The sequence below is a fragment of the Gossypium hirsutum genome, chromosome A02 (genome assembly GCF_007990345.1).
Source record: "Gossypium hirsutum isolate 1008001.06 chromosome A02, Gossypium_hirsutum_v2.1, whole genome shotgun sequence".
Classification (NCBI taxonomy): domain Eukaryota; kingdom Viridiplantae; phylum Streptophyta; class Magnoliopsida; order Malvales; family Malvaceae; genus Gossypium; species Gossypium hirsutum.
The window spans coordinates 34,187,144-34,207,565 of NC_053425.1; the positions used below are offsets into that span (position 1 = coordinate 34,187,144).

The 20,422-nt window shown below is 34.6% G+C and overlaps 1 non-coding gene across 1 annotated transcript; it reads right to left on the minus strand.

Annotated features, from left to right (window-relative positions):
• Nucleotides 1-5,052: 5,052 nt before the first annotated feature.
• LOC121217001 (small nucleolar RNA R71) lies at nucleotides 5,053-5,159 on the minus strand. Its single transcript, XR_005913200.1, has one exon. It is a non-coding gene; the product is annotated as a small nucleolar RNA R71 (small nucleolar RNA).
• Between the last annotated feature and the right edge of the window lie 15,263 nt (nucleotides 5,160-20,422).

A 20,422-nucleotide genomic window follows, 5' to 3' on the forward strand; every position in this document is an offset into this window, starting at 1 on the left:
CTATCACCAAACATTGGGTAAATGGATCTCTATCACATTAATGACTCAGTGAGTCTAACATGTCCCATAGGTATAGCATTAAGCTAAACCCTCTCCAACACACCAATATGTCTCGATGAATGAAGCTTAGCTCGACATTCCCTTATCTCTCTAACTTATCTTGGGGCCTGAACACCCAAAAACACAATAAAAAAAGGTAAGTACTCACAATCCTATGACATGTCAACTATATCCAACGGTTTCAAGAGATTCTCAGGCCAAAATATCCAGAATTATTAAATACTATTTTATTGCACATAATCTCTATTCATATTCATTAATTCACATCACAAACTCATATACAATGCATATTATCACATTCACATTTAATTACATTTTAAGTGCCACAATAATGCTCATAGAGTCATCATATACTAGACCACATATGTGTGCATTACAATCAGTATATCATATATCATATTCATGTAATATCATATATTACCTGCTACAATAGCATAACATATCACAACTCATCTTATTTAGGCATAATTTAACAAAAAGGGAAAAAGTATAAAAAAGGCTTACTCTCGAAACTTAATATAGGGGTTTAGACACATCTTAAGATCCCAATTAATAATACGAATCATGCATTCATTGATCACACTTTCATTTACTAGTCGAAAGCTCAAACAAGCTTTTCCTTACTTTTAGACTTGCTCGTAGTGGCTCCTGATTGATCCGAAACTTTTCACACATAACAAACACATTCCAAAATCATAAAAAAAAATCTTGAACACAACCAAACAATAAGGAAAATACAATTCAAACCTCTCATTTCTCACTACCGAAAACTAGCTAGTTTTGCCAAAATTGAAGTTTTGACATTCTAATCTTATTTTAAATCCTCAATTTCAATTTCAAATATCCTAAATATCATTTAATTTCATATCTAAACCATTAATTTCACCTAAATTAATGATTCTAAAATTCCAAGAAAATTCAAGCTTTCAAGAACATGTAAAAGGGGAAAATGCTTGATTCTTAAAAATTCGGTTATGAACTATCAAATTGAAGTGCAATACATTATAGTTAGGTTAGAATGAATAACAAATAACTTTGAAATCACATGTTTACTCAGGATTTCGAGATTTGCCATTTTTTAATGCAAGCTTGCTTTCAAAACATCAAATCTAAATAAATCTTCATACAATCATTTAAAACTCAAATTGAATTAACAAAACTCTCTGTTTAACCCTAAAAAGTAAGAATATTACTTTAATTTTATTAAAATGAATATCTACAACTCTAATTTGGGATTTGAACTCAAGAAGAATAATGACAAATTTGGGGAAGAAAAAGCGATTTTCGTTTGAAATTGGGAGTTATTTTGATGTTTGGGAGGTTAATAAATTTGAAGAAATAAATTAATTTTGAAAAAACTCTATAATTTTAGGTTTTGGAAAACTTTGAATGATTTGGGGGTTTTTTTAGAAGAAGGGATGGTGGGTATTCTCCTTGTAGGAGACTAATTTCAAAAATTGGACAATTTGTCCTTCTGGTCACTCCTTATTTCTCCCCTTTTTCAGTTAGGTCCTAACTCAAATAGAATTTTTTAAAAAAAATTAGATCTCAAAGTTAAATTTTGTTTTAAGCTAGTTAATAAAATAAAAGCCCGAGTACGTTACTTTAATACTTTAATCACTCACTTACGACCCTAATTGCTAGTATCTAACTCAAACCCTTAATTTAATAAACTAATCATACTAACTCCAAACTACTAGACTGGGTTTTGAGATGTGACAAGACATTTAGAGAATGTTTGGCCTAAATTCTTTAAGATCAAACATAATATTTTCCTAAATTTTATCTCTCAATATGCTATTTGAATTAATCCATGATCACAATTCAAATTCGTTTTGAACACACATGAACCAAGAAAAAGACAATGAAAGAAGGAAAAAAAATCTTGAAGAGAATTAAATGTGATTTTTCAAAATTAATTATTGTATGAAATGTCTGTGTATTCATAACACCCAATACATATTAGAAACCCCATTTTATGAATAGGCATGTATGTCTATGGTGAAGCATAACTTTTGGAATGAAAGTGCATGACTCAACAAATTTATTGGTTGAATCCCAGATGAAGGATCTAAATCATCAAATAAAGGGAGTTAGATCCCAATGGCAAAAGACAAAACTGTAAATCCTACAATTCGATTCAAATCCTTTCTTTAGCGATTCATATCCATATAGGCATAATTGTAATAGATTAAAAATTCAAGCTTACTATTGAATTCCTCTTTAAAAGGATTTAAATCCTTTTGCTTATACTATGTCCATAAGGTCTATCTATCACATCTAAAATTTAATTTTCAAAAAAAATGCAAACTAAAAGATTTCAAATCTTTTGAATAATTAAGAAAACTTCACAAAAAATTCTTTTTGGTAATATAGACAACATACAAAGGATATTTATTTGTAAATGGTCCATAGCCTATCATAATACATGAGCTGAGATTACTATGCTCAATTCCATGATGAAAATATTTTTTCTTTGTCTATACCTGATCATCTTAAAATAAAACAAAAAGATTAACAAGTGAATGTTGTCATGTGACATCTAGTCTATGACATTTAAATGATTTGAAGCAATATATGTAAATTGTAAAATAATAATAATCGAGATTTGATAAAAAAATCTATGTACCTCCTATGATTTGAAAAACACCCACTTACTTTCCAAAGATTAATGAAAATTAAATTAATCTGTAAGGTTTATTGTCAATATGGGAGGACGAGGATTCAAGTGTGTTAAAATATATTTATCCTTTTATTTAAGGGTTAGAGAGGGGTTATGAGTAGTTTAATACATTCTATCAAAAAATATTTATTAAATAAATTTTAAATAAAAGGACAACTTTATCATTTATTTATTAATTATTATTCTATTTAGGGGAGGGATACACTTATCTTGGTGTAAAAATTAAGTTGTTTTACACTCTTCTATAACTTTTTATGCGATTAATATTTTAATAATCTAACAGTTGAACTTATTAATATATTTGTACTTTTCATGCATGTAAAATTTTGTATCGATCCGATATCTCTATCATATTAATCTCTATAAGTAACCGTAAGTTAAAGGAAATGAAATATTGCCATGGCAAAAGGTTGGATGGATTACCAACACAAATGTCATGGCAATTCTGGGAAAATGCTAACGAAACACTCAGTTCTTATCACTCTCAACCAACTAGACGTGCACCAGTTAAATCCACCTAAAAGGGAGGGAGAAAAGTGTGATGAGAGAGGGGGGCCTACCTTATAAAAGTGGAAAAAGAAAATAAAGAAAAGGAGATAAGATTTTGGATGGAGATTTTACACGAGGAATTTAGAGGGGAATTGGGAGAGCAGTTTTCTCTCTAGAAAACTCGTAAGAAATTCCAGAGATAAGGAGAGGATAACAGCTTAAGAAGAGAGCACAGATGCAAGGAAAGGGATAAGCAATTAGCCTCAGGTCCTACACGATTTAGCAGCGTCGAAGTGAAAGCTGGAGTGGCAAAAGCTTCCTATAGTTCTAACTTCATTCTGTTGATTAATTTTTGTGATTTCGAAACTGTTAATGATGATGTTGAATGTTATTTTGATTTTAAATTTTAAATCCCAACCCATGAGATAATTTCATTTGGGTTGGAATTACTGGATCTATCTTGGTACATTTATGTTCATGGTGATATTTTGAGTAGATCTACTGTTTGATTCGGTTTGGATTATTTTAAAGATATGCATGTAAGCTCTAAACATAGATAAATGCATGGTATATCCTTAGACTTGATTTAATTCTGAAATGGTTAAATAAGATGGATCGTAATCGAATGATACGAGTGGGTACTCGAGCGAATACTCGTAACACTCTAGACATAAAGTTGTGATCTGTACAAAGTAAGAATAATATTGTTAGGTATTGTTCTTGAGACTTGTAGATGTAAAAAGACTTAGAATGATAGCTTTAATTCTAGCTCTTGAAAGAAACAAAATGCAGTAGTTATTCTCTGAGTAATTTGGTCAAGATTTTTCCATGACATTATTATGTTATTAAGATATAATCCAAGTAATTCCAACCTTCCCATTCAACAACATCAATTCTCTCAACTTTGTCTAGTAGAATTGCCACAACATTTATTCATTATTTGATTGTTTTATTTCATACATTAATACTTCACTTCAACTAATTATTTTGTTACTTTACCGTAAGCCTAATTAGTATATTTTATAGTGATAACTCAACCATCATTTTATCTATTCTGATCCTTGTGGAGACGAAATCACTAATCACTTTATTACTTGATTCGACATTTATTCTTGCACATTCGCATTATATATTCACACGCGACAAGTTTTTGGCATCGTTGTCAGGGATTGGCAAAAATTGGTGAATTTTTGTTTGTTATTATCTATTTAACTTTTGTTAGTTTGAGCTTACTTAGTTGTTTTTTATTCTTTTTCAAGATTGTTGCTAGTTTATGAGTAGAGGTATTCTTGAGAACGAAGAATATTATTTTGATCCTAAAATTGAGAAAACCTTGAGAAGAAGGAGAAAAGAATTGTAAGAGATGGCAATGATTGGAAATAATCCAGGCAGAGAAGATCCATTATATCCGAATGGTAGGGATGTTGATATTCCCCATGTGATAGATGATAGAGACAGATCCATTAGAGAACATGTAGTACTAATCGTGGATGATTTGGATCTAAGGATTGTTAGGCCACATATTCAGGCTCAGCATTTTAGGTTGAAACCAGTTATGCTTCAAATGCTACAAATGGTAGGACAGTTTAGTGGATTACCTACTGAAGATCCACAGCTGCATTTAAGACTCTTTTTGGATGTCTGTGATTTATTCAGGCAACAGGGTGTTCCTGAAGATGCCCTAAGACTCAAGGTATTTCCTTATTCATTGCGAGATTGTGCCAGAGCATGGTTGAATACATTGCCGTCAGGAACGGTGGCATCTTGGAATGAAATTTGTTAATTTTTTTTTGCGATACAATCCTCCAAACATGAATGCAAAATTGAGGAATGATATTACATCTTTTAAGCAATATGAAGATGAGGCATTGTATGAAGCTTGGGAGCGATTCAAGGAATTGGTTAGAAAATGTATAATACATCATTTTTAACATTGGAAACATCATAATGGACTAAATGCACATGCACGAATGGTAGTTGATGCATCTGCCAATGAGACTTTGTTAGATAAATCATATAATGAGGCATATGAAATTTTGGAAAGGATAGCTAACAATAACTATGAATATCAACTATAAGAGAGGTTACTGATAAGAGAGTTGCTGGAGCTATAGAGCTTGACGCGATCACTTCGTTAACAGCTCAGGTATCATTCTTAACTAATATGATTAAAACATTGAAGAGACTAGTTGTAGTGTAGGAAATGAAAGCAACAGAGTTGACATGTCTTTATTGTAGGGTAGATCATGTTTTTGATGAATGCCCATTGAACCCAACTTCAGTATGTTACATGAGAATTTTCAATCGAAACAATAACCCATATTCTTATACATACAATCCACGATGGAAACAACATACTAATTTTAGTTGGAGTAATCAAGGAGTGGGAAATTCCAGTAATGTTGTAATACAGAGTCAAGCTGCATCTTTAAGGGCTTTAGAAAACCAAGTGGGACAAATGCCAATTCATTAAGCTCAAGATCGCAATCAGAATTATCGAGTGATACTGAAAATTCAAGATCTCAAGGGAAGGAACATTGTAAAACTATTACACTCAAAAGTGATAATCAACTAGCTAGAGTTATTTATGATGCCACTGTTGAAGAAGATAGCTAAGATTTCAAACATAAAGTGAATTTAGAACCAATAGTGGATTAATCTACAATTAAGAAGAGAAAATAAAAAAATGTTGAAGCAAAATTTGATCATGTTTCCAATAAAAATGCCACAGCAAAACAACCTTAACAAGTTGAAGGAAGACCACAGCCACCTTTTCCTTAGCGATTTCAGAAGTCTAAGCAAGATTTTCAATTAAAATAATTATTGGATGTCCTGAAACAACTTCATATCAACATACCACTAGTGGAAGCATTAGAGCAAATGCCCAATTATGTAAAGTTTAGAAAGGACATATTGTTAAAGAAGCACAGACTAGAGGAATTTGAAACTATTGCTCTAACTGAAGGGTGCACAACAATGTTGATAAACAAATTACCACCAAAATTGAAGGACCCAGAGAGTTTTACTCTTCCTTGATCAATTAGAAAGCATTATGTAGGCAAGCCATTATGTGATTTAGGTGCAAGTATAAATTTAATACCTATGTTTGTTTTCAAGAAATTGGGAACTGGAAAGGCAAGACCTACAATTGTCACACTGCAGCTAGCTGATCATTCCTATGCAAATCCGGGAGGTAAAATTGAAGATGTGTTGGTAAGAGTTGACAAATTTATTTTTTCGGTAGATTTTATTATTCTAGAATATGAAGCTGATAAAGAGGTACCAATTGTTCTTGGAAGACCTTTTCTAGCCATTAGTAGAACATTAATTGATGTATAGTAATGTGAATTAACAATAAGAGTTAATGACCAGCAGATAACCTTTAATGCTTTTGATGCCATGAAGTGTGTAGAAGATTGTCATGCCATAGGGATTATTGACACAGCAGCGAAGGAAGAATTGGCAGAATTTTGTTACAACAATTTTGATGATGAAGCAGACTTCGTTGAGTTGAATGAAGTGGAATTGATTCAAGAACTTAGTGAATTGATAGAGGCTAAACAACTTCAAAATGGAGCAAAGAGGAGTTTTGAATCTTTAAATTTATTAGAGCATTCTTTTAAACCTCATCGACCTTCTATAGAGGACCCTCCTACTTTAGAGTTGAAGCCTTTGCCACTATATTTGAAGTATACCTACTTATGAGACAATAGCACGTTGCCAGTAGTGTAACACCCCTCACTCATATTCAACGTCAGAATAGGGTTACGAAGCATTACCGGACTTATAACACAATTAAACATACATTTTTCAATTCCAAATAATCATCATTCAACATCAACCACATTGTCCCTAACACAAGCCTATGAGACCTAAAACATGCTTTAAGAGTGGTTCAGGACTAAACCGGTAGCTCGGGAAATTTTTTACAAAACTTAGAAAATTTTACAAACTACAGGGGACACATACTCGTGTCACAGGCTGTATGGACATTCGAAATGGTATGACATGGTCGTGTCCCAGCCCGTGTCCTACCCCGTGTAACTCTCTGACTTGGGTCACACGGCCAACACACACGCCCGTATGGCTAGCCTGTGTGCCCTAAGAAATGGCCACACACGCCCGTGTGCTAGGCCATAAACAAGGCCGTGCCAGTCCTATAGGGTAAACTGACTTATGCCACATGATCAAGTCACACACCCGTGTGCTAAGCCGTGTGGAGCATACTGACATGATTTTTAACTTGCAACTGATAATAACCAGACCGCAGATCAATATTTGAAAACACTGTTGCTCCTTTCAACTGATCGAACAAATTATCGATTCGCGGCAAAGGATACTTTTTCTTTATCGTAACCATGTTAAGTTGACGATAATCAATACAAAGTCTTATTGATCCGTCTTTCTTCTTTACGAACAACACTAGTGCACCCTAGGGCAAAAAACTAGGCCGTGCAAAACCTCTATCTGTTAACTCTTACAACTGAGTTTTCAATTCTATCGGAGCCATTCTGTACGAAGATATTGATATCGATGATGTTCCAGGTACTAATTCAATAGCAAACTCATCCTCTGTGATCGATAGTAACCCCAGTAACTCTTCTGGAAACACTTCCGGATACTTACAGACTACTGGCACTAATTCAATTTTTAATTCAGACATTTTTGTATCCAGTACATAAGCAAGATAAACTTCACAACCTTTTCTCACACATCTTTAAGCTGAGATAGACAAAATCACAATAGGCAATCCACTCAACTCATCTAATTCAATTCAAAAAATTTCACTATTCTAACATTTCAGCTTAATAGTCTTTTGTCTACAATTGACAATCACATCATGTAATGTCAACCAATCCATACCCAGAATTACATCAAATTCATCAAATGGTAGTAGCATCAAATTTGTCAGAAAACTATAACCCCGATTTATTAAAGGACAGTTCTTGCAAACTTTATTGACTAGAACATATTTACCTACGGGGTTTGTAACACCCCACACTTGTGCCCTATGCCGAGACGGAATGCAAGGCGTTACTAAAATTAAACACATGTATTTAAACGTTTCTGAGTCACCAAGACTTGATCAAATTTAGAACTTTTTCAAACTTTATTAAATCTCCTTAATATGGGCCTACGAGGCCTCAAACATTCATTGGAGGTCTTTCAGAACCAACTCGGGTCCTTAAACCAACTTAATAAAGATGACTCTTGAAACAGGGCACACGCCTGTGTAGAAGGGAAACACGCCCATGTGGTCATTTTAACATGGCTGTACAGATGGCCTGTGTGACACACACGGCCTAAGCATCTAGGGACACGCCCGTGTCCCATGTCCGTATGAATTAAATTCTAAATTTGAACCTACAGAGATTTTCACACTGCTTGACACACGCTCGTATCCATTGCCTGTGTCCCTCACACGGCCATGACATGCCCGTGCCTAAAAACCTTAACATTCTATTTCTGACGTCAGCATCCAATAAGGGGTACACGGCCAAGGTACACGCCCGTGGCCAGAGGCCGTGTCCTCCATAGGTTGAGACACACGACCGTGTCTCTACTCGTGTGTTTACTACCATGCATACTAACTTGCAAATTTTACGTGCGGGGGACACACGACTGAATAACATGCCCATGGGGCTGACCGTGTGTCACACACGGCCTAGACACATGCCTGTGTGGAAAATATAGGGCTATCTACCAAGCTTGTGCCACCTTGAAACATAATCTAACATCAACCAACAAATCAAAGTCTAATTTAATATGATTTCTCAACCAAACAACCATAGCTAAGGCCTACATATGTTTCATAAATTCAACCAAGCCAACAATTTCACATTCATGAAAGACTAGCTTGTATTCATATAATGACTTTCAATATTAGCCATTTTCCATGGCCTTATACAAAATAAATCAAATATTAGATCGGGCCAACACATTTGGCCAATTAATTGTGACACAAAACTCAAAAGTCAAGGTCCTATACATGCCATAATCAAAATAAAAGCTCTAACTATACCAAGTACTTTGGATGATAGTGTGATCGATGCCTCCAACGTCCGATGATCCTCGAGCTAATTAGGCAGCACTATAAGAAAATTGAAAGGAAAGGGAGTAAGCATAAAGCTTCGTAAGTTGTAAGTTGCATGAAAATAAACAACAACTACTTATCATAAAGCAATATGCTCATAACCTTTTATAGCTTATTCATGAATACCATAAATAAATGTAAATACAACTTACTCATCACAATCCAATACAACTCATATTGCATACATCAAGCCCACATCTCATACATTTCAGTTAGGTACCTGTACCACTCATCACATGATCATAACTTTTCTCATTTCGATATAAATTATAAACCTTTTGTTGAACCATTTGGAATACTACCGGATACTCAATAGCCATAACATGGGTTAAGATGCTGATGCAATGTCCCAGACATGATCTTACACTGGCTTTCATATAGAAAGGCCGATGCCATGTCCCAAACAGGTCTTACACTAGCTCTCATCTATCGGTGTCGATGCCATGTCCCAGACAGGTCTTACACTGACACACCACAAGCTGACACCATGTCCCAGATAGGTTTTACACTAGCTTGTATATTGTGAGGCTAATGTATGTCCCAGACATGTCTTACACTAGCTCTAGTCTCAATGTCGATGCATGTCCCAGACATGTCTTACACTGGTTCTCATGCTGTGGCTGATGAATGTCGTAGACATGTCTTACACTAGCACACATATCACTCGTTATCACGGTACAAATATCCAAGTCTATTCCAAAGGTTCAACGAAAGTCTTTACTACGTAAATTTCTCAACATGTATTCTCATATTCAAAATCAAGACAATTTATGCCATATCAACTCAATTACACATCATGAAGGTATAGTTGTATTATTTACATACAACTTACCTCGGTATTCAAAATATGGCGACTATTTCAACTTAGTCTGCTAGCTTTGTTTTTCCCCGGTCTAGGCCCAAATTTTGTAATTCTTGATCTAAAATGATAAAAATTCACAAGTTTAAATCACTTTATCGATCTAGGTACTTAACAATTTATAATTGGGAAAAATGACTATTTTGCCCCTAGACTTTCACAAAATAACCATTTTACCACTAGACCTGAAAATCAATTTTTATCACATTTTCTTCTTAACTGAGCCTAACCGACCATTTATTACTCTTATGACAACCCCAAATTTCCAATATTTCACAACATTATTATCTATTTTACAAACTTTACAAAATGGTGCTATTAGGGCTTTCATGAGAAGTCCCTTCGCAAAAGTTGTTTATTTCGCAACCATCATTCATTTTCTTCCATAAAATTTCAGAAAAAAAACATGAACACTCTCATGGTAAAACCCTAGACTTTCAACCATTTTGCAAAATAGTCCCCTTATTTGAAAGCTCATGCTACAAGGGTTCCAAAAATACAAAAATTATCAAGAAAAGTCATCAAAACCACTTACTTGTAGGGAGATTAAGTGGCTAAAAATTTTCAAGCTTCTAAAACCCTCCTACGGCTGATATTTTTGGTCAATAAGAAATGATGAATGAAAAAGATGAAGGCTAGGCTTTAGGGTATTATTTTATCACACATTAGGTCATCAAATACCTAACACTTTGACTATTTTATTTTCTTTGTCTTATGGCCGGCCAAGCCTCTCTAAAGGGTCTAATTTCCCTTTAAAGACCCCCAATTGAAGTTTCATGGAAATTTAACACCCTTAGCTATCAAATCAAAACTTTTGCACTATATTTTTTCGTAATTAAGCATGAAATCGCTAAAATTACTTCACCAAAATTTTCATGCACTAATATAAACATGCTATAACTCTAAAATAATAATAAAATAATTTCTTCAACTTTGGATTGGTGTCTCGAAACCACCATTCTAATTGAGCCAAAAATTAGGCTGTTACAGGGTTCGACACTTTAACTACAAACTCGGTAGACTCAACAGGAAAACTCTTCCTAGACACTAAATTCATACAGGTATATTAATGGGTCGATCTAGGATCAAACAATACAATTAAATTAGTGTCATAAAGAGAAAATATACAAGTGATAACATCTGGTAATGACGCATCTTCGTAAGCTCGAATAGCGTAAGCTCTAGCCTTGGATCTCACAGCTGAATCTTTTGTCACACCTTTACTACTGGTTACATTCCCCGTATTTCTAAGTGGCCTTTCTCTAGTAGCTGTGTTGCTCAGTCTTGTATTCTGGAATTTATCTTTTTCATTTAACTCTAGGCAATCTCGAATAAAATGATATTGCGAGCCACATTTAAAACAACCTCTATTATTCATCCAGCATTCTCCAAAATGTCGTCGACCACACTGTTGACACTTGAGTTTATTGTTTCTCACACTGCCAACTCTCGACATTGAAGTAGCTTGAGTTTTAGGACTTAAGTATTACTTTCCACAATCTCTATTTGGATACCCGATTGAAGCATTTGAACGAGTGTACAAATCTCGCAATTTCTTTGATGAATATTGATAGGGTTTATTCATCGATCTCTTTCTCGAATCTCTAGCCTCGAAATCAGGTTTTCTCTTTTCTTTGCCCAATTCCCTGACTTTGCAAGCTCGATCGACTAATACAACAAATTCTTTCAACTCTAAAATCCCAACTAGCAATCTAATGTCTTCGTTCAGTCCATCTTCGAATCTTTTGCACATAATCATCTTAGTTGAAACACATTCTCGAGCATACTTACTGAGTCTCACAAACTCTCACTCATATTTAGCCATAGACATATGGCCCTGTTTCAGCTCTAAAACACTTTGCATTTTTGATCGATAAACCATTGATTGATGTATTTCTTTCCAAATTCAGCTTGAAAGAATTCCCAAGTGACCCTGTAACAGTCTGATTTAAACCCTAGTCGGAACAGTAGTTTTGAGACCACGTAACCGATTTTGGAAAATATTTTAATATTATTTTCTGTATCCGTGATATGTGAATCTGTATCTACGAAGTTTCTGTGATTTGATTTGTCTATTTCTGTGCTTAATTATGATAAAGGACTAAATCGCGTAAAATGCAAAAGTTGCATGCTAATTGTTAATGGGGTTAATTGGCCTTGGCTTTTAAAATAAGGGTCCTTATATGGTAATTATTCCATTGATAAGGGTAATGGACATTGATGGACATATGGTAGGTGAATTTTAATATTTATAACTAAAGGGCAATATGGTAATTGGTGAAATAAGTCAAATTTAATAAAATAAAGGCCATTGCATGTTTATTTTCTCATCATCTTCCACTGATTATAGAGAAAAGAAACATCCATTGAAGCTTTGTGATATTCAGCTATTACATGATTAATTAGGTGAGTTTATTTTGCTCGGTTTTTGATAATTTTTACGTTTCTGTAATCGTTGCTTCGTGTTCTTCAAAACCCATGTCTGAATTTCTGTTTCTGTTGTGTCATTGATGATTATATGAGTTTTGTAATTTTTTATATGGATTATGAAAGATATAGTTGAGATTATCATGCTTTGTTCTTGAATTTTTTATGGAATAGAGCTATTTGGGCTAATTTGTGAAAATGAGGTTTTGAAGGACTAAAGTATGTATTAAATATGTTATTTGGGTTTGTATAGAAGCTGTGTATATTTGGCCAAACTATAGTCTTGGTGAATTTTTCATATTTATGATTTTGTGAAAAATTGACTAAATTGTCAAAGTGTGATAATGTAAGGGCTAAAATGCAAAGTGCCCTAAATATGTGTTCATGGATTATTTTGAATGAAATGAATGATTGTATTGTTGAAATTGAATTGTATTAGATTAAGAAAAAAGAAAATCGGACTTAGATTAAGGGAAGTCCAAAATAGTTGAATAGTCGACTCATTTTCGTCCGAAATTCGTACTAGGTAAGTCAAATTACAATTACTTGTTAAATTGACTAAATTCTGTGCATACAAACTGTAATCTGTATTGGATGGCCTTGTGAGCCTGATGAATAAATTTCGAGTAAACTCCGATATTATACTAGTAACTGAAAAGCTCTGTATGTTTCTAAAAGAACGTTGACATTGATCTGAGATATCGTGTAAGATCGTGTCTAGGACATAGGCCTCGATTTGAGATTATGTGTAAGACCATGTTTGGGACATAGGCATCGTATCTGATTTCCTGTAAGACCCTGTCTGGGATAGAGGCATCAGTACTGAACTACATGTAAGACCATCTCCGGGACATCGATATTGTACCCGTTTATGAGTATTTGTATTGTTTCTGAATCGTCTGATGATAGAGTACGAGATATGGGAATGAATATATGAAATGTATAATCTATACAGGTACATTTGTATAGTACTAAATTTTTGTATATGAAAGACTCTATTTCTGTGAAATAATGATTGCGAAATATGTATGAAATCATGGAAATGAAACATGACATGTATACAACCAAATAAGCATGGTTTGGCTCATGAACTATTCTGTGAAATGGTCATGAATTTTTGCTGTTGATTTGTAGTTTATATGCTTTAATAGTTAAACCAACTGTATTTGGCTTACTAAGATCTTTGTAGCTTACTCTGTGTGATTTCTGTCTGTTTTACAGTTATGTAGCTATTGAAGGCTCGAGGATAGTCGAGGATTGTCACCACTCTATCGAACTCTTTTTGGTACTTTTGAAAGTGTAAATATTTTAAGTATGGCATGTATAGGCTGGAATATTTATATATTTAAGTTTTGATATGTATATATATATGTTATGCCATGAGAGTTGGCTAGCAAATGATATGCTTGTGCTTAGTTTTGGTATGGATTTGAATAAGTTATTGAATGATGATGATTTAGTTATAGTAAAGCATGTTTTGAGCATGAAATTGGCTGAAAATTTTGGTATGAATGTTGTTTAATGTTGCTTGTAGAAATGACCCAAAAAGGGGTGGCAATTTGGCTTACACCAAGCCTGCATTGTGCCACACGGTCAGGGCACACGGGCGTACCTTGTGACCTTGTATGCAAAGCAATAACCTCCAAAGACCATAATTTTAGACACATGGGCGTGTCATATGGTCGTGGGCTTAAGTTAGTAGCTAGCTAAATATCACACAGCCATAGCACATGGGCGTGTCTATTGGCCGTGGGTGAAAGCCAGTATGTATGCCTTGTTTTGGCACGGCTTGGTCATCCGGGCTGTGATATCAACAGAATTGAAAAATTTTCTGAGCTTTGAAATTTATGAATGTGTTCGGTTTAGTCCCTACTATCCTTAAAAATATGTTTTAAGTATCGTAGACCTTCATTAGAGATGGATTGTAGATGATTGCCTTTGTATTAATGTTATGTGATATTTGTGATTTTGAATTGGTTTGAAATGTTCTGTCTGTCTGGTAATGCCTCGTAACCCTAATCTAATGACGGTTATGGGTTAGGGGTGTTATATTTTTATTGGTATCAGATCTATAGTTTAGTCGGTTCTAGGACTACCATAGCATTTGTGAGTCTAGCTATACATGCCATATATCTGAAACTGTGATAGTGTGATGAATCCTGAGATTGAAATGTGCTTTTATATAGCAAATGGATCTCGATAGAGCTATAACTGATGATGTGGAAAGTAATGCGTTTTCTCCCGCGCTATGGACGGTACAAGCTGATTCTCGACCGGCTACGAGTAGCCGTGATGATGAGGTTAAACAAGCCTTCTATCAAATGATGAATGAATGGTTCACCTAATACATTAGAACCAATCCAGCTGTACAACAACCTCCACCCCCGGTTAATCATCTTCAAACTTCTGATATGCCACGAGTGAATCTAGTACAGTTGAGTAAACTACCAGTTGATAAGATTAGAAAGTATGGGGCTGAAGAGTTCCGAGCTACAATGAATGATGATGCTGAAAAAGCTGAATTCTTGTTAGAGAAGACAATAAGAGTGTTTGATGAAATGTCTCTAAATCCTGAGGAACGTGTAAAATGTGTCGTTTCACTTCTGAGAGATACGGTGTACTATTGGTGGAAAACTTTAATATTTGTGGTTAAGAGTGAACAGGTAACTTGGGATTTCTTTCAAGCTGAATTTCAGAAGAAATACATTAGGTAGAGATTCATCGATCAGAAAAGTAAAGAGTTTCTCAAGCTTAAACAAGGCCGTATGTCTGTTACTGAATACGAATGTGAATTTGTGAAATTGAGTCAGTATTCTCGGGAATGTGTATCAAATGAAGTAATAATGTGCAAAAGGTTTGAAGATGGACTAAACGAAGATATCCGTCTGTTAGTTGGGATTTTGGAGATTAAAGAAATGGTAGTGCTCGTTGAACGAGCTTGTAAAGATGAAAAATTAAGTAAAGAGAAAAAAAAGTTGATTCTGAAGCTAAAGATGTTAGAAAGAGATCTTCGAGTAGATCATTTTAGTCTGTGTCAAAGAAATTCTGAGATGATCATAGTCGTTCAAATGCTAATGTAGGACATTTGAATCGAGATCAAGCTAGATCGTATTCGAATTTCCAAGCTCCTGTTACTTTTGTTGCAAATGTCGGGAATGTTCGACTGAGAAACCTGAATGTAAACACTGTGGTAAAAGACATCTGGGAAATTGTAGATTGAATGACCGAGCCTGTTTCCGATGTGGATATTTGGACCATTTTGTAAGAGATTGTTCTGAACCTGCTAAACAAGAGAATGTACAGAATCTGAGATCGAGCAACACCTCAGTTAGATGTAGACCTTCCAGAAATACGGGAAATGCAAGTGGTGGTTAATGAGTTACTAGGGATACTGTTGTTAGATCGGAGGCTAGAGCACCTACCAGAGCCTATGCTATCTGAGCTCGTAAGGAAGCCTCGTCTCCAGATGTGATTACTCGTACTTTTACTCTTTATGATACTTCTGTGATTGCATTAATAGACCCTGGGTCAACGCATTCTTATATCTGTATGAATTTAGTGCACAGTAAGACTTTGCCTGTAGAGTCTACTGAATTCGTAATTAGAGTATCGAACCCCTTAGGCAAAAGTGTCTTGGTTGATAAAGTCTACAAGAATTGCCCATTATCGATTCGAGATATCTATTTTCCTACTGATCTAATGCTTTTGCCTTTCGACGAATTTGATATAATTCTAGGAATGGACTGGTTAACTTTGCACGATGCTATTGTGAATTGCAAATGAAAAGTCATTGATTTAAGGTGTAAGAATGATGAGATAATTTGAATTGAGTCTAGTGATTTAAATGGACTACTAGCTGTGATATCTGCAATGAAAGCACGAAAATATGTGAAGAAAGGCTGCGAAGCCTATTTAGCTTATGTGTTAGACTCGAAAGTGAATGGTAATAAAGTCGAATCAGTGCCTGTTATCTGTGAATTCTCTGATGTGTTTCCTGAAAAATTACCGAGTTTGCCTCCAATTCGAGAAGTCGAGTTTGGCATTGAATTAGTACCTAGTACTACTTCAATTTCGATAGGTCTGTATAGAATGACTCCGACATAGTTAAAGGAATTAAAATCTCAGTTGAAAGAATTGACTGATCTAGGATTTGCTAGACCGAGCTTTTCACCATGGGGTGCTCCTGTTCTGTTTGTGAAAAAGAAAGATGGCACAATGAGAATGTGTATTGATTATCGTTAGCTTAACAAAGTGACTATAAAGAACAAATATCCTCTGCCCAGAATTTATGACTTATTTGATCAGTTAAAACGTGCTACTGTGTTTTCAAAGATAGATATGAGATCGGGTTACTATCAGTTGCGAGTAAAGGACTCTAACATTCTGAAAATTGCTTTCAAAACGAGGTATGGGCATTATGAATTTTTAGTTATGCCTTTTGGATTAACGAATGCACCTGCTGTCTTTATGGATTTAATGAATAGAATTTTCAGACCGTATCTAGATCAATTTGTTGTTGTATTCATTGATGACATATTGATTTATCCACATGATGAATTTGAGCATGCTGAACATTTGAGAATAGTATTACAGACTCTGCGAGATAAACAGTTGTATGCAAAGTTCAGTAAATGTGAGTTTTGGTTGCGAGAAGTTGGTTTCCTGGGTCATATTGTATCAGCCTCCGGTATCCGAGTTGATCCGAGAAAAATTTCTGCTATTATAGATTGGAAGCCTCCGAGAAATGTTTTTGAAGTCTACAATTTTGTAGGACTTGCTGGTTACTACAGACGATTTGTAAAAGATATCTTTGTGATAGCAACTGCGTTGACAAAGTTACTTCAAAAAAATGAGAAATTTGAATGGTCTGAGAAATGTCAGAAAAGTTTTGATCTGTTAAAAGCTCTGTTAACTGAGGCTCTCTTACTTCTGCAACCTGAATTAGGTAAAGAATTCATTGTTTACAGTGATGCTTTGTTGAACGGACTCAGTTGTGTTCTAATGCAAGAAGGAAAAGTTGTTGCTTATGCTTCGAGACAGTTGAAACTGCATGAAAAGAACTATCCGACTCACGATCTCGAGTTAGTTGCTATTGTGTTTGCTTTGAAGATTTGGCGTCACTATCTGTTTGGTGAGAAATGTTACGTGTTTTCTGATCATAAAAGTCTGAAGTGTTTAATGACGCAAAAAGATCTAAATCTACGACAGAGGAGATGGTTAGAGTTATTAAAAGATTATGAACTTGTTATTGATTATCACCCGGGAAAAGCAAATGTTGTTGCTGATGCTTTGAGTCAAAAATCGTTATTTGCTTTGCATGCAATGAATGCTCATTTAGTTCTATTTGATGATATCTTGGTTTGTGCCAAACTAAAAGCAAAAGCCTTGTTTATACAACAGATCTGCGAGGCTCAGAAGTCTGATAATGAATTAATAGCAAAGCGAGCTCAGTGTGATTCGGAATTCTGAGTTGATGTTGATGATTGTTTGAGATTCAGAAATAGACTTTGTGTTCGAGAAATCCAGATTAATTCGGGAGATTTTGAGTGAAGCTCACAGTAGTAGATTTTCTGTACATCCCGGAAGTACGAAAATGTATAACGATTTGAAACAACTATACTGGTGGCCGAGAATGAAAAGAGATATTTCTGACTTTGTTTAGAGATGTTTAATATATCAGCAAGTTAAAGTTGAGCATCAGGTGCCATCTGGTTTGTTACAACCGATTATGATTCCTGAGTGGAAGTGGGATCGAGTAACCATGAATTTTGTTTCGGGTTTGCCCCTATCTCCGAGAAAGAAAGATGCAATTTGCGTTGTAGTTGATCATTTGACAAAATCAGCTCATTTTATTCCGATTCGATCTGATTACTCACTCGATAAATTAGCTGAGTTATATATTTTTGATATCGTGAGATTGCATGGTATGTCTATATCTATCGTGGCTGATAGAGATCCACGATTCACTTCGTGTTTCTGGAAGAAATTACAAGAGGCTTTAGGCACAAAATTGCACTTCAGCACTGCTTTTCATCCGTAAACAGATGGTCAATCTGAATGTATTATTCAGATACTTGAGGATATGTTGAGATGTTGCATTCTTGAATTTGAAGGTACTCAGGATCAGTATCTACCTTTGACTGAATTTGCTTATAATAACAGTTTTAAGTCGAGCATCAAAATGGCATCGTATGAAGCCTTATACAGTAGAAAGTGTAGAACTTCGTTATATTGGTCTGAGCTCAGTGAGAATAAGATTTACGGTATTGATTTGTTAAAATAAATAGAACAGAAAGTGAAAGTAATCCCAGATAGTCTGAAAGCTGCCTCTGATCGTCAGAAATCTTATGCGGATTTAAAACAAAAAGATATCGAATTTGAGATCGGTGATAAAGTATTTCTGAGAGTATCTCCGTGGAAGAAACTTTGCCGATTTGGTAAAAAGGGAAAGTTGAGTCCGAGATTCATCGGATCGTATGAAATCATCAAATGAGTTGCGCCGGTTACTTATAGATTGAGACTACCATCTGAGTTAGAAAAGATACATAATGTGTTTCATGTATCGATGCTTCGACGATACAGATTTGATCCTTCGCATGTAATTTCACCGTCTGAGATTGAAATTTAGCCTGATATGACTTACGAAGAAAAGCCATCCGTATACTAGCTCGTGAGGTTAAAGAATTATGAAATAAGAAAATTCCGTTAGTCAAAGTGATGTGGCATCGACATGGTATTGAAGAGGCTACATGGGAGCTTGAAGATTTAATGAGACAACAATATCTGAATCTGTTTAATGGTAAGATTTACGCGGATGAAAATCCCTAAGGGGGAGAATTGTAACAGTCCGATTTAGACCCTATCGGAACAGTGGTTTCGAGACCACGTAACCGATTCTGAAAATATTTTAATATTATTTTTTGTGTCTGTGATATGTAAATTTATATCTGCGAAGTTTCTATGATTTGATTTGTCTGTTTCTGCGTTTAATTATGATAAAGGACTAAATCACGTAAAATGTAAAAAGTTGCATGTTAATTGTTAATGGGGTTAATTTGCCTTGGTTTTTAAAATAAGGGTCCTTACATGGTAATTATGCCCATAATAAGGGTAATGGACATTGATGGACATATGGTAGGTGAATTTTAATGTTTATAACTAAAAGGCAATATGGTAATTGGTGTAATAAGTCAAGTTTAATAAAATAAAGGCCATTGCATGTTTATTTTCTCATCATCTTCCACCGATTATAGAGAAAAGAAACAACTATGTTTCTGTGATCATTGCTTCGTGTTCTTCAAAACCCATGTCTGAATTTCTGTTCCTGCTAAAGATTATGAAATGTGCCATTGATGATTATATAAGTTTTGTAATGTTTTTATATGGACTATGAAAGATATAGTTGAGATTATCATGCTTTGTTCTTGAATTTTTTATGGAATAGAGCTATTTGGGCTAATTTGTGAAAATGAGGTTTTGAAGGACTAAAGTATGTATTAAATATGTTATTTGGGTTTGTATAGAAGCTATGTATATTTGGCCAAACTATAGTCTTGGTGAATTTTTCATATTTGTGATTTTGTGAAAAATGGACTAAATTGTCAAAGTGTGATAATGTAAGGGCTAAAATGCAAAGTGCCCTAAATATGTGTTCATGGATTATTTTGAATGAAATGAATGATTGTATGGTTGAAATTGAATTGTATTAGATCAAGAACAAAGAAAATTCGACTTAGATCGTGGGAAGTCCAAAATAGTTGAATAGTCGATTCGTTTCCGTCTGAAATTTGTACGAGGTAAGTCAAATTAC